The sequence below is a fragment of the Myxocyprinus asiaticus genome, chromosome 47 (genome assembly GCF_019703515.2).
Source record: "Myxocyprinus asiaticus isolate MX2 ecotype Aquarium Trade chromosome 47, UBuf_Myxa_2, whole genome shotgun sequence".
NCBI classification, from domain to species: domain Eukaryota; kingdom Metazoa; phylum Chordata; class Actinopteri; order Cypriniformes; family Catostomidae; genus Myxocyprinus; species Myxocyprinus asiaticus.
In genome coordinates, this window is record NC_059390.1 from 26,963,427 (window position 1) to 26,978,815 (window position 15,389).

Here is a 15,389-nt window from a genome sequence, read left to right on the forward strand (position 1 = left end):
TATATATTGTATATACAGAATATAAAACAGAATATTATTTTAAGATATGATTACAAGTTTTAAATTAGGGGGGTCAGACCCCTAACATCTGTCTGTCTCTCACTGTCTCTCTGTCTGTCTGTTTGCCTGCTTGTCTTTTTCTGTCTCTCTTCACATCTGTGGGTTCTTTGCTAAGGCGGGAAATGGCATAGAACAGTATAAATCTTGTGCAATACTTAAAGATCTTACATTTTCCCATGTGCACCACCTCCTACATAAAGCTCATTATATACATATTTCATTGCACACATGGCCGCCTCTTACATTCTATAAACAGCTTTGTGTGACTAGGGACTAAACCAAGAATAATTAAGTAGTTTTTGTTAATCACTCATGTCTTAAAGCTTTGTGCGTGACATTGGTCTCTAAATTATAGTTTAACTAAGTTAGTCTGGCTGTAAACGTAACAAGACTTGATAAATCAATTCAAGCTCAATTTTGGGTTTTTGGTTTGGAGGAAATGTGGTCCTCTCTCTCTGTGTCATCCAATCAAATCTTTTGAATCAGGCCATGAAACGATCCATTCCTCAGAGAGGCAGATTGTGTTGGATTTGCAGCCTCCATCAGGAAATTGACATGAGACTAAATTACACAACACAATACAGTACTTTCACACCTCTAAATTACAGTTAATCCCATCTTTACATTTCCCAGTGCTCCCACTCATAAATCAAGGCACATAAAGCCCTTGTAATCGCATTTCAAGTCTCAGCAGTGAGGGTGTCAAATCAAACTGTGTTATATACAACACCAGTTCATGTGAATCAGTGTTTACTGTTCAATGGCTGAATCTACATCGCGGCAGCAAAAGAACAGTTTACTTGAGTTAAGAGTTTGTTTTCTGAACAGAATGTGTAATGGGATAAAAAGACTAGGCAGTGAGGACCACAAAGACAATAAGTAGAAAACACATCTTTGTTAAATTTTCTTCACTGGCTGCAGTGTGTTGATGGAGGCCAACGTGTCTGGGAATGATACAGTTTGCCAGACAAATGGGGTAATTCGATTTTGGTGTTTATTTTGCCCTGTTACCAGACTGATGTCACGAAAAATTGGCAGCAGGAGGTTGAATGTTTTAGCTGCCCCTCCCTGTGGCCGAAGCTGGAACTAAAGTTGCAATGCACCGCACAAGCGCAAGAATTTACTTCTTTGAATGGAAGTGACATGAAAGGCACAGTGTGTTCAAATTGCGGCATGATTTAAGTAATATTTACATTATATACTCCCAACCCAAACCCCAAACCTAACCCTTTCTTTCACTTCTTTGCAAATAGTATCAATGAAGAGATGTCAAAGCACAGTGAGGGCAATTTTCTGGGCTTAAACATTCGCTGCCTGGTGGTGCTTGTCCGAAAATTCGGTATATTGGGTCCGAATATGGCTGGCAAAACCTTCGCAACTAACAAGTTATTTTCCTATGTAATCATGTGATACAATAATAACTAATGCTGTTAGTTGATTCAAATATTTAATCGCAAATAATAGCATGATTTTTTCACAGTTAATAACAATTGATCGCAGATTTTGAAAGTGCTAAAATTTGACTCTCTATATATTTTTTTAATTATTAAAGGAATATTTCATCCAAAAATGAAAATTCTCTCATCATTTACTCACCCTCATGCCATCTCAGATGTGTATGACTTTCTTTCTTCTTTCTTTAGAACATAAAGATTTTTAGAAGAATATTTCAGCTCTTTTGGTCCATTCAACACAAGTGAATGGGTGCCAAAATTTTGAAGCTCCAAAAATCAAGTCAGCATAAAGGTTATTCATATGACTCCAGCGGTTAAATCAATGCCTTCTGGAGTGATATGATAGGCGTGGGTGAGAAACATATCAATATTTAAGTCCTTTTCACTATAAATTCTCCTCCCTGCACAGTCAATCTCCACTTTGACTTTCATTTTCACATTCTTCTTCTTTTGTTTTCGGTGATTCGCATTCTTCATGCATATCGCCCCCTACTGGTCAGGGAGAAGAATTTCTGGCAAAAAAGGACTTAAATATTGATCTGTGTCTCATCCACTCCTATCATATCACTTCTGAAGATATGGATTAAAACACTGAAGTTGTATGGATTACTTTGATGCTGCTTTTATTTGCTTTTTGGAGTGTCAAAATTTTGGGGTGAGTAAATGATGAGAGAATTTTCATTTTTGGGTGAACTATCCCTTTAAGACAAGAAAAACAAAACAATGTGTAACAATAATGCTTTATTAGCATTTTACAAAATATGTCACCAATTCAAGTAAGGGGGATATGTACAGTCACCCAGTTGTTATTGCAAATTAAACCCTGACAGGGTGATCAGGACCCCAACGTGAAGCAGGGTTTATTTTGCCTTAACAACCAGATTGTGTTGAAATTATGTTATCGCTGGACAGATAAAATCTTCCTGCTTATTTTGGGCAAATGGCTATCTGACTGTTCATTATTCAGCCTTTTACAAGACCATTTGCCAGATACATGTAAATGAACATGAAACATTGATTTGAGTTTAATTATTTTATTAGCTTGCTTGTAGAGATCACACAGTGGTCTGAGAAGCAAGAAAGATGACTCGCAATACCCGGATGACCAGTCTGATGTGGCAGTGCGGTTGTTACTTAGAAATACCAGACTGCTAGATGGCGCCATTGACAATTCAGAATTGAGTATTTCAGAGCACCATGTAATAAGTAACATTAAACGTTTCAAAGTGGGAAGTTAATTGAAAGAACTATTCCCCATAGGTTGATTCATTGCAATAAATATTAAATCTCTAAAACCCTCATCTTCCATAATATTAACCGGCCCGCAGGCTATGGCTATCCACTTTGCTACAGCAATCATTAAGCCACATTCACATGATGTATGTCAGTGTAGTGATCTCTGACAAATCGCAAAGGTTACACCCTATTCCAACCAGTGTTCAGAACTCACACAGAGCTGAATAAAATGTCAGAATCTAATGTCCAATTGGTACGTTTGTTAATAGCGTTAAAGAACAATAAACATGTTAAACATTTTAAATTAATTGCATGCCTTAATTTTGACAGCTGTAATAATAATGCAAGTCATTTTTATGATAAAGGTTTATTTGAACAAACCTCGAATTATACTTTGGTGTGTAATTCATCCCACATGTGGACATAAATGTTACCTTAAATCATGCGGTTTGGTAGATGATAAAATGGGTGAAAAATCCCAAAGAGAGGCCATGTCCACACTAATATGTGTCCGTTTGAAATTAGGGTTACGCCTCTCATCCACACTAGAACGACATTTTCCTCGACCGAAAAAAAAGGGTGAAAACACTCTATAACCACACACCTTGGAAAATAATGACATTAGGAAACTGAAAATGGAGTTTTCAAACTTCAAACTTGCAGGAGGGACCCGATCCATATCTAGAGTAGAGACTAGAATATCATAGACTTTGTGATGGGCTCTTGGGACTTGGGCCAGAAAGCAACAAGTCAGAACACCTTGGCAGCTACGCAGAGACCCTTAGCAACTGTAGAGCAGTGCCCAGACAACCACCCACAACACCATGGCATCCTGGAGTTTTTCATAGGCAAGCACCACTCAAATTTTCTTCAGAAAATGTACAAATCTAGTTCATTTTGCATTCCACTGAAGAAAAATTTGCAATATCTTTCTTGAAGTGTATAGAATACTTTAAATAGATTACGACACTAGATACCTCTGTGGTGACTGTAATATATTTGTAATACAGCTAATTATTTGCCAGGCAGACCACAGTATCACTGCATCTCACGTGTACCCAACCAACCTCTAATGAAGGACACGAGGAGACCAGAGCCCCCTGTCCAAACCCCGAACAAGGACACCAAATCCCCTGTCACCAGGAAGGTGTGTGTGGTTATGTATGCTCGTTTGTGTGTGTGTGTGTGTGTGTGTGTGTGTGTGTGTGTGTGTGTGTGTGTGTGTGTGTGTGTGTGTGTGTGTGTGTGCGGTTTTGCCCCCATGCAGGTACCAGACAGGCACTGGCAGCAGTGAAACTATTAATATCACCCAGGGCTAAATTACTTTCTCTCTGCTGTCCACACACTGCGGAAGACACACATTTTAAATTATTTAGATTTGAAAAAGTAGTTATAGGATGGCACAATGCAGTCCATGAACACTTAAAGGAATAGTTCACCCAAAAATGAAAATTCTCTCATCATTTACTCACCCTCATGCCATCTCTGATGTGTATGACTTTCTTCTGCTGAACACAAAGATTTTTAGAAGAACATCGCAGCTCTGTAGGTCCACACAATGCAAGTCAACAGGGTCCAAAACTTTGAAGCACAAATAAGCATATAAAGGCAGCATAAAGTAATCCATATGACACCAGTGCTGAAACCTATGTCTTCAGAAGCGATATAATAGGTGTGGATGAGAAACAGAACAATATTTAAGTCCTTTTTTTACCATAAATTCTTCTCCCCGCCCAGTAGGTGGCTATATGTACGAAGAATGTGAAAGTGAAAATGGAGATTTATAGTAAAAAGGGACTTAAATATTGATCTGTTTCTCACACACACCAATTATATCACTGCATTTTGAACTTCAAAGTATTGGACCCTGTTGACTCGCATTGAATGGACCTACAGAGCTGAAATGTTCTTCTAAAAATCTTCATTTGTGTTTTGCAGAAGAATAAAGTCAAGCACATCTGGCATGAGGGTGAGTAAATGATGAGAATTTTCATTTTTGGGTTGAACTATCCCTTAATCTATTTGTCTGACTTGCTGAATGTTACTTTACCACTCAAATACTCTCATATTTGAAATGGAAAACGTCCCTGTTTTATTGAATGGCAATGGCCCTATTTTTATCATAGTACATGTCATTATTAAATCATAGTACAAGTCATTTGGACATTATAACATCACACATAAGCCCCATATTCACTCTGAAGTATTCAGCCGGGTGTGACCGACCCACAGATAACAGAATTAACACACATGCAAAGACATGCACAACATGGATCTCTACAAAATAATTACACAGTAAGTTCATGTAGTCCATTGGTATTAATCCGTAGCTACCTATGTAAATGCACAGTAACAGGAGCAATGAAAAATAAAGAGTAAACCAATTTTTTGCAAGAGGGAGCAACACCAGTGTACCCACTTTTGATTTGCATGACATTTTCACAACGTGGGCTGAATGATTAACCTGTCAAAGTAACATGCATTGCTGTGGACACAGTCTCCACCCACTGCCTTTATACTGAGTTGTCTTATTTAATTGGTTTTCAGGAAAAGGTTTTTTTAGGAGGGACAATGTCATAATGTCATAAATGCGGCATGCCCTTCACAGATTATAGTTGAATGTCTGTCAAGTCTGCCTGGGGGGGGGGGCACTGGCAGGCAGTAATTATTAAAAAAAGAAATGTGTTATCATCATCTGTGTATTTAATATGTATGGTTATAAACAAGTTTTGTGCACAATGAGAAAAAGTACATTACCAGACCTGATTTCTTAGCTGACTGTACTCAGCTGTACTGGTGAAAAGCATTTAGTACATGGCAACTCACCACTGGCCACTTCATTCACAGTCAGTCCATTCTAATTCTGATCACAGATCGGTACAGACCGGCATGGTTCATCAACGATAATGATGTTACAATGTTACAATTGTATACATTATAAACACAAAGATTTTTAGAAGAATATTTCAGCTCTGTGGTTCCATACAATGCAAGTGAATGGGTGCCAAAATTATGACGCTCCAAAAAGCACAATACAGCAATTTGATAAGTGTGGGTGTGAAACAGATCAATATTTAAGTCATTTTTTTATCATAAATTATTCTCCCTGTCCAGTAGGGGGCAATGTGCACGAAGAGTTTGAATCACCAAAAAGATGTGAATGTGAAAGTGGAGACTGACTGAGCAGGGAGGAGACTTTATAGTAAAAAAAAGATTTACATACTGATCTGTTTCTCTACCCACACCTCTCATATCACTCCAGAAGACATTGATTTAACCACCGGAGTCTTATGGATTATTTTTATGCTGCCTTATGTGATTCTTTTTTTTTTTTTTTTTTTTTTAAGCTTCAAAATTTTGGCACCCATTCACTTATATGGACCTACAGAGCTGAGAAATTCTTCTAAAAGTCTTCATTTGAGTTCAGCAGATGAAAGACAATCATACACATCTGGAATGGCATAATGTTGAGTAAATAATGAGAGAATTTTCATTTTTGGGTGAAGTATCCCTTTAAGTTTAAAAGAGGAACATGCTTTGTGTAATATAAAGTACATTGAGAATGTATTTCAAGTAAACCAGAGACTGCCATCTGGTGGAGGAAAGAATGCTCAACAAGACATGTTAATAAAGGTATGTGGTGGTTTGAGTATTATGAACTCATTATACAGAATTTCTACTATTGTGTTCTATGGAAAACAGAAAGTCATATGGGTCTGGAACAACACTAGATGACAGAATTTTCATTTTGGGGTGAACAATTATGTTTTTTAAGATATGTCCGAACAGCTTCAGCTGCCTTAAATACTGCCCTTCTATCTGCACCCTCAAAATATCTTTGCTCTTCTATTTCCTTGGCCTCAGCCTCAGACTTTAGCACACCCATTAACAAAGATATGTGAACACCATTAGTTAGAAGCTCTCTGTGTGCATAAGCACTAATTGCCCAGGTCCTTTTGTTGAAATGGAACTGTTGTTTTGTGAAGCACAAGTAATAATCAGGGTTTAATCTGCAAACACAATTGTGAAACCTTCACGTTCTTTGACCTGTGTGATCAGAACAGCAGATTCCATATTGTTTTCACCATCATCTCTCTTAGTGAAACTCTCAGAAAGAGTTTCTTCTCCATCAGGTAGAAGCACACAGAAATTGGGCTCTGGATAGTAAGTACGCAGGGGAAAGTGCTGAGCTGTAATTATACGCACCCATCGGTCATGTTCACTGTCATTCCTGAACTTGCTGTTCTCATGGAACAGATAGCCAGTTGACATCACTGTTGGGTAGTTGTTTTCTCTGATTGCATCTATGTAAGAGCTCAACACCTGGTTAAAATCAACTGTGTCTGCATCAAATAATCAGAAATAGATTTTAACTTCAGGGTACTTTTCCCTGAACCTTCTCACCAATTTCTTGATGTCTTCATGGCTTTTAATGTCTTCTCTGATTTTTGATATGGCACTTCCTCTTCCTCCTTATTCTTCTTCTCCTCCTCCACTTCCCATTCAAACATAATTTTTTTTTAAAGTGATTTCATGCATAAAATTCCTTTTCAAATTCAGCTTCTATAAATTGCTTGTGTGATTTCTTTGCATTAAGGCCAAACACTACAGCGATATCCTCATAATGCCACCCATCCTCTTCTCTGAAAGCAGTGTCACTGAGAAGATCAAGAAAACATTGACAGAGTGATTTATCTTCCATACTCATTTCAGGTGTAACCTCCATAGGAACAGTAATCACAAATTTGACACCGGGGTCATTCCTCTGCTGGGTTGATGGTGTATGCTTATGAGATGTATGCTTTGACTAAATTAACATTAATCAAGATTGATAAATGCTGTGAAATATTGTTGTTCATTGTTAGTTCATGATACCTAATACATTTACTATTAACAACTGGAAACTTTTGTAAAGTCTCACCATCTCACTTTATATCAAGTTTGTGGTTTTCCAGGTAAGGTTTCTAGTGACAAATGAGAAAGGTTAGGGTTTTTATAGATAAGATAGAGGTGCTCCTCCTCTAACACACAACTAAACTTCTTGAATGTTTGCAATTATGTCAATCAAACCGAATCATTAAAAGACTGCAATTCAACAAGAAACACTCAAATTGAAAAAATACTAAATACAAAATAAGAGAGAGAGAGAGAAAAATGTGCATACCTTGTTTAGGTATAAAGATGAAAATCTGAGTAATTGATTAAAAGTATGGTATTACAGGTTAATCACCACTGAAGGGCTTTCACACTGGACTGGGTTATTATCTTTGTAAACCCCGGGTTAAGGACACTTTTAACCCTGCATAAGCAAAGTTTCACACTTGTAAGAGGGGTAAGCACCACTTTTAACCCTGGGTTATAAAACACTGCTGAAAAGTTTCATTTTTGGGTGAGCTATTCCTTCAATGTGTTTTAATGCGGATTTATATTTTTTTCATTAGATGTGACAGTCTGCATGGAGAGGAAGATTTTTCAAGTCTTTCACTCTTTTCCTCACATGGAGCTATCATCTGACTTTGAAGGAGTTTGAATGCAGCAAGTCAAGTCATTTGTATAGCACTTTTGTAAAGGACACATCTTACAGAAGATTTAAAATCATGCTAATCCTCCATAGAGGTTTAAATTATTGATGGTGTACATCTATTCAGAATATTCCTGCACACGGAGGATTGTGGAAAAACAAAAACTTTTCTTTTTGCTTTTCTCTTCTAGAAATACAGGTTCTCTCTTGTTATTTATTCCACTGCATTTATCTAATTCTGCACATGTCCTCCACATTGTTAAAATATGTGCACACAAAATAAGCCTCAAATGTATCATAAAACTTCCTGATATACAGTGCATCTGGAAAGTATTCACAGCGCTTCACTTTTTCCCACATTTTGTTATGTTACAGCCTTATTCCAAAATGGATTAAATTCAATATATTCCACAAAATTCTACAAACTATACCCCATAATGACAATGTGAAAGAAGTTTGTTTGAAATCTTTGCAAATTTATTAAAAATAAAAAACGAAAAAAATCACATGTACATAAGTATTCACAGCCTTTGCCATGACACTCAAAATTGAGCTCAGGTGCATCCTGTTTCCACAGATCATCCATGAGATGTTTCTACAACTTGACTGGAGTCCACCTGTGGTAAATTCAGTTGATTGGACATGATTTGGAAAGGCACACACCTGTCTATATAAGGTCTCACAGTTAACAGTGCATCTCAGAGCACAAACCAAGCCATGAAGTCCAAGGAATTGTCTGTAGACCTCCGAGACAGGATTGTATCGAGGCACAGATCTGGGGAAGGGTACAGAAAAATTTCTGCAGCATTGAAGGTCCCAATGAGCACAGTGACCTCCATCATCCGTAAATGGAAGAAGTTTGGAACCACCAGGACTCTTCCTGGAGCTGGCCGCCTGGCCAAACTGAGCGATCGGGGGAGAAGGGCCTTAGTCAGGGAGGTGACCAAGAACCCGATGGTCACTCTGACAGAGCTCCAGCATTTCTCTGTGGAGAGAGGAGAACCTTCCAGAAGAACAACCATCTCTGCAGCACTCCACCAATCAGGCCTGTATGGTAGAGTGGCCAGACGGAAGCCACTCCTCAGTAAAAGGCACATGACAGCCCACCTGGAGTTTGCCAAAAGGCACCTGAAGGACTCTCAGACCATGAGAAACAAAGATTGAACTCTTTGGCCTGAATGGCAAGCATCATGTCTGGAGGAAACCAGGCACCGCTCATCACCTGGCCAATACCATTAATTACCCTAAACACACAGCGAAGATAACAAAGGAGTGGCTACGGGACAGCTCTGTGAGTGTCCTTGAGTGGCCCAGCCAGAGCCCAGACTTGAACCCGATTGAACATCTCTGGAGAGATCTGAAAATGGCTGGGCACCGACGCTTCCCATCCAACCTGATGGAGCTTGAGAGGTCCTGCAAAGAAGAATGGGAGAAACTGCCCAAAAATAGGTGTGCCAAGCCTGTAGCATCATACTCAAAAAGACTTGAGGCTGTAATTGATGCCAAAGGTGCTTCAACAAAGTATTGAGCAAAGGCTGTGAATACTTATGTACATGATTTTTTTTTTTCGTTTTTTATTTTTGATAAATTTGCAAAGATTTAAAACAAACTTCTTTCACATTGTCATTATGGGGTATTGTTTGTAGAATTTTGAGGAAAATAATGAATTTAATCCATTTTGGAATAAGGCTGTAACATAACAAAATGTGGAAAAAGTGAAGTGCTGTGAATACATTCCGGATGCACTGTACTGTATTTACGGTGCTTTCACCTGTTTGTAGGGAATATGAATTTATTCTAACTTTTTTATGTTTGTATTTGTTTAATACTCACTGCAAAATGTGTGCTTGACATTTCACAATTGCTTGACAACTCGTCATAGTTCAACTAGTTTTCATTTGCACACAATAGAAACCAGAGGAGTTTCTTGCTGATGGATTGTTTGGCCCCTATTCAGAAACTCAAGTCACACTTGTATGAATGTCAAATGTATGGATGTCATTGCATCAGATAACAAATTATCCAAGTGGCATTTATTTAAAAGAAAGATACCATAAGCACACTCTTCAAGAAAAACATTTCGCACACAAAAAAAGTTGATAAAACTTATAACCAAAGACACTTTCTTATTGCCATGTAAATAAATAAAGTATATTCAATGTATGGATGCTGCGGTGTGAGTTTTTGATGGTGAGATTAAAATCACGGTTAACCGGTTTTACAATTATTTGAACACTTGTTTATTATGCAACAGCACTGATGCAAAAAAAATGCATAACACATAATTGTCTAAACGTAGTGGCTGTATTTCTGGGGGATATGTGGAAGCTAAAGGCAGCCCTACAATAAGAAAACTGATAAATACACAAAAAATAAATAGGAGGTACATAATAAGAGACGTTCCAATCTAGGGCACGACACCGCTTATGAGCATCCCGAGCTCAGTGATGTGCTTCAAAAGTGTGTAAATGTAAGATTATTGTGGGTTCATGACATCCATCAGTTTTTTTCTTCTGCAACAGTTTATTAAAGCAATCCGTTGTCTAGAATCAGCAACAGACTATAAAATTACTGTCCACAACACCTTACAAATAAACCTGTGGACTATCCATAATAATGGGAACATTACTCACAGCAGGCAATTTAAAGTCCGATAATGACTCAAATTTACATTTATTGTTAAACGTGATTAATTTGTACAGAAGCAATGCTTTAAATAATGAGGACGAAGACACAACTTTTCAAAGTTCACTCGCTGATAGTAACTACACACAAATACACGCTTAAACATTACAAAAAGTGGTATCTTTAATTCATCACTTTAAAATCAACACAGCTAAAAATATTAAACTTACTATTATGTTGTTGGATGAATAGTGGAGCATCCTGTCCCAAGGATGTTTCTTTCTATGGCTTCTGTCTGCTTGTTTTACATCTGTCATCTTCAGTCGTTCAGTTCAGCCCTAACAGCTGATTTAAGTCGCTTTTTTTGGTGGATATGAGTCTTGTAGATCGAATCCCTCTGTTATATTTTGGAATTCGTAGCTGTGTCCGAAAACGCCCCCATCCACTAAATAGTGCACTATTTTGGGTGTCGGCCATTTTGTAGTGGTGTCCGAATTCATTTCCTACATCTCGTTCCTTACATTTGTTCACTCATTCTTACCCACAATGCAATCTGATTTCGAGTGTACATACGATGTACACTCTCCGCCGGAGACTGCGGCAGAGTGCAAATGAAAATTGCAAATGGCGGACGCAAACACTGGAGGCGGCAACTTTTACAAATGTAAGTAACTATTTTATTAATAAAAAATACATCTGTATCAAGATATAACAAAGTAAAATTATACATATTGATGGATTCATTTATGATTGGCCACTAGCTCCGCTTGAATGCAGTTTTTGACTCATAACTAGCAATGGTAATTATAACGGTTGTGATTTCACACAGTAAATGATCATTTGTTTTCTATTTTTAGGGACGGATGAAGACGTAATGTGTCTCATAATGAGCAGGATGGCCAATGGGCATCTCTTCTCTGAGCGCAGGAACGCAGCCCTGCTTGGATGGGAGCGAGTTTTCAGATTACTTTTCCTCAGGAATTAGTAGAGTTCAGTTGCAGTTGATATGTCTAATTAGTCATATTTAAATCATTACGTTATATGCACTACAGGACTGTACTGAAAGAGATGGGTGTGCTTGGTGTGGTAACTCCTGCCAAATTTGCCAAAAAGTGAAGAAACACTTGGTTTTTGAAGAAAACTTCAAAAGTGAAGAAAACTTGAAGAAAACCTACAAGGTAAATTCATCTTAATAATATATACAGTTCTGCTTGTAAATGTACATCCTTTGCAGCATCTGCAAGATGTTTTTTTAATGATGCATAAAAGTAGCTTTTTCTTAGTACTGCATTAATAAAGCTATTTGATATTACAGATATGTACATACATTTCACAAACTTAATTTTCAAATGATCCTGTTAAAAAGTTTACAAGCCCTTGGTTCTTAATATCATGTGTCCTCCTTCAGAGTCAATGAATGTAGCCTTTTGTGATGTTTGTGCATAGCACTTCACGTTTGATCTCTCAACCACAGTGGCTGATCCAGCTTTGCCACTCAGGACAATTGAGGGGCTCATACTTAACTATTACAAAAGGATACAAACAATAATTTATGCTTAAAGAGGCAAAATGTAATAACAAAGAGTTTTTAAAATATTTAATTATTATTTTCTAATGGAGTATACTTCAATATCTGTTGTATCTGTAATATCTGTATGTAAACTTTGAGCACAGCTGTATATACAGTATTTTTATTCAGTGCTGTTCAAAAGTCAAAAACATTTGTCTTAAGACAAGTTATTTTATTCTGCTTAGTGTTTTAATTGGACTATAGTAGTATACTCACTATCATGCATTGAATTACAGAAATAGTTCACCCAGCAATGATCATCTTTAGTAATTCTTTCATCATTTCCTTACCCTTATGTCATCTCACTCCTATGACTTTCTTCCACAGAATTCAAACAAAGATATTTTAATGGAAATATGACGTCTGTTTGTTCACACAATGCAGGTGAATGGTGACCAAATCTTTTAGCTCCAAAAAGGAAATAAAGGCAGCATTAAGGTAATACATATGACTCCAGTGGTTAAAACTGTGTCTTCTGAAGCGAACTGTAACGAACTGTAACTCCTTTTTTACTATCTATCTTGACATCAGCAGTCTCCTAGCCAATCATGATTTCAAGCTCAATTACACTACATAGTGCTTGATGCATGCCAGAATGCTAGATGGTGCCAGGAAGTGTAATCAAACTTGAAATCTTGGAGACCTGAGCTTGAAATCTAGGGCTAGGAGACTCAAGATTTATAGTGAAAAAGAAGTTAAATTTTTTTCGTCTGTTCTAATCAAAAAACTATTCGATTGTCTTACGCATAATCTTTTTGCCACCTTTATGCCTTGCATTGTATGGAGAAACAGATCATATCTCTAAAATATTTTATTTGTGCTCCATGGAAGAAAGTAAGTCATACAAGTTTGAGACCACTTAAGGGTGAGTAAATGAAGAGCAAATTATAATTATTGGGTGAACTATTCATATAAAACCATACTGAACGACTTTATGCTGTCAGAGCCTTTTTATATGAAAATGTCATGTATCTCTGTAAGACATATCATTTCTGTAAGAATATCTCTTCTAAATCATTTTTAGGAGCTAAGGAAGCCACCCACTGGGGTTGGGACTGAATTGGGGGAATCCACTGCGGTAGCATGGAAGTGGTACAACCTCATGGATGAGGCAATAGGTGGGAGGCCATCCAGCCTCCCATCCTAATTGCCTCATCAGAGGAAAACTCCATTGTTGCTGCAGTGAGTTCCCCTGATTCAGTACCAGAGGAGCCAGAGCAGGATGACATGAGAGGGTGTGGAGATGCAGGGCCAGCAAAGAGACAGAGAAGGGACTCAGTGTTTTCTCGTGTGTTATCCACTCTGCGGGTCTGTTATGTGCTGGTCATCAGGGTCATCGTTGTTCAGTTGGCCTTCTTCTGGCTCTGTGATGTCACCATTTGTGATGCAGGTGTTGTGCAGTACAGCACAACAAGCTGTGACCTCTGGAGCAAAGACTGGCTTAACTTCAAGGGCCTTGAAAAAGATGGATTGAGTGTTTTCAAACTGCCAAACGATCTCTCAATTATGGACCAAGCTTTTGCATGGTGGGAGTTGAACCGATGCTGACTTGCATTCTGGAGTGGCTCTCTGTATGATGTAATAAGAGAGATTGGGTGGCTAAGGCAGGGGTAACCTCCATCTCCTAAAATGTGGTATCCCTCTGGTGGGTACAGTGCCTTAGTGTAGATTGGGCTGTTCTTGAGCACTCTGGATTCATGGACAGATCCGGGATAACCCACAAAAATGTCCAGGTATTTTCCTTGGTGGTCACAGAGTGCTTGTAGCTGGATGGAATAAAACAACTTTGTTTAAGTAGCACATAGAATCATCAGATGGTGGTTTGATTCTAATGTGACAGCCATCAATGCTACCAGCAACTGCACCAAAGACAGGACTGTCAGCCAGGTTTGCAAAGCCAGCACTGATTTCCTCAAGCTCCTACAGAGATGGGAAGCGGATTACTCTCGGTTTGATCTGGAGGATCTTTTTTGTGACTTTGAACAATCATGTGCACTGTCGAACGGGATATGTCAAATGCTCTGCAAACAACCCGATAAGAAGTTGCACTTGCCAGCCAAAATGTAAAGCCAGAATTTCGAGATCTTGACCCCATCCGTGGTCACAATCCTCATGGAGGGTGGTAATGAGGTAGGTCAGGGTTTGTCTGGTAAGCCTAAAGTCTGGCCTCTCTCTCTCTCTCTCTCTCTCTCTCTCTCTCTCTCTCTCTCTCTATATATATGTGTGTGTGTGTGTGTGTGTAAGGTAATGGTAAAATTTGTTAAATGTGTAAACCATTCATCTGCACATTAAAAAAAATAAGTTATTTATTTAAACATAAGATACACAAATGATACACTGACATCAGTGTATTATTAACATCAACTTTGAGCATTATCTTTTATTAGTTTATCTTATGTAGACAAAATATATCCTATTGTAAACTAAAAACTGAAGTCTAAGTTTTTAAATATCCTGTAAGAAATTTTCCAGGAGTTTAATGGATCTATTCTTCAGTTATTTAGTTTACATCTGAATGTATTTTGTCTTAACAACGCACTCCTCAAAGTTGTTGCTCTTTGTGTAATACGCGTTTTTCTTCTCCTCAGTAAAATAAGACACCCCAGAAACAAAACCAAGATGGAAGTACATTTTTGCGTCAAGTTTGCTTATGGGGAAGAACCCCCGCGAAAATATGTGCTCGTGCACTTGCGTTAGTTTTTGTTGGTAGTTTACTTTTCTACAATTTTTTTATTATATATATATATATATAAGACAGTAGCGTTTTCAATCTTTTTTTTATCTTTAATGACAAATATAGTAAACAGTTCTATTATCTTTTTATGAAAAATCAAATATACATAAACATGACAAGTTGTTGAATTATTTTCTCTTTATCATTAATGTAATAATCATAACAAATGAACAGTTGTGAAAAAATTAA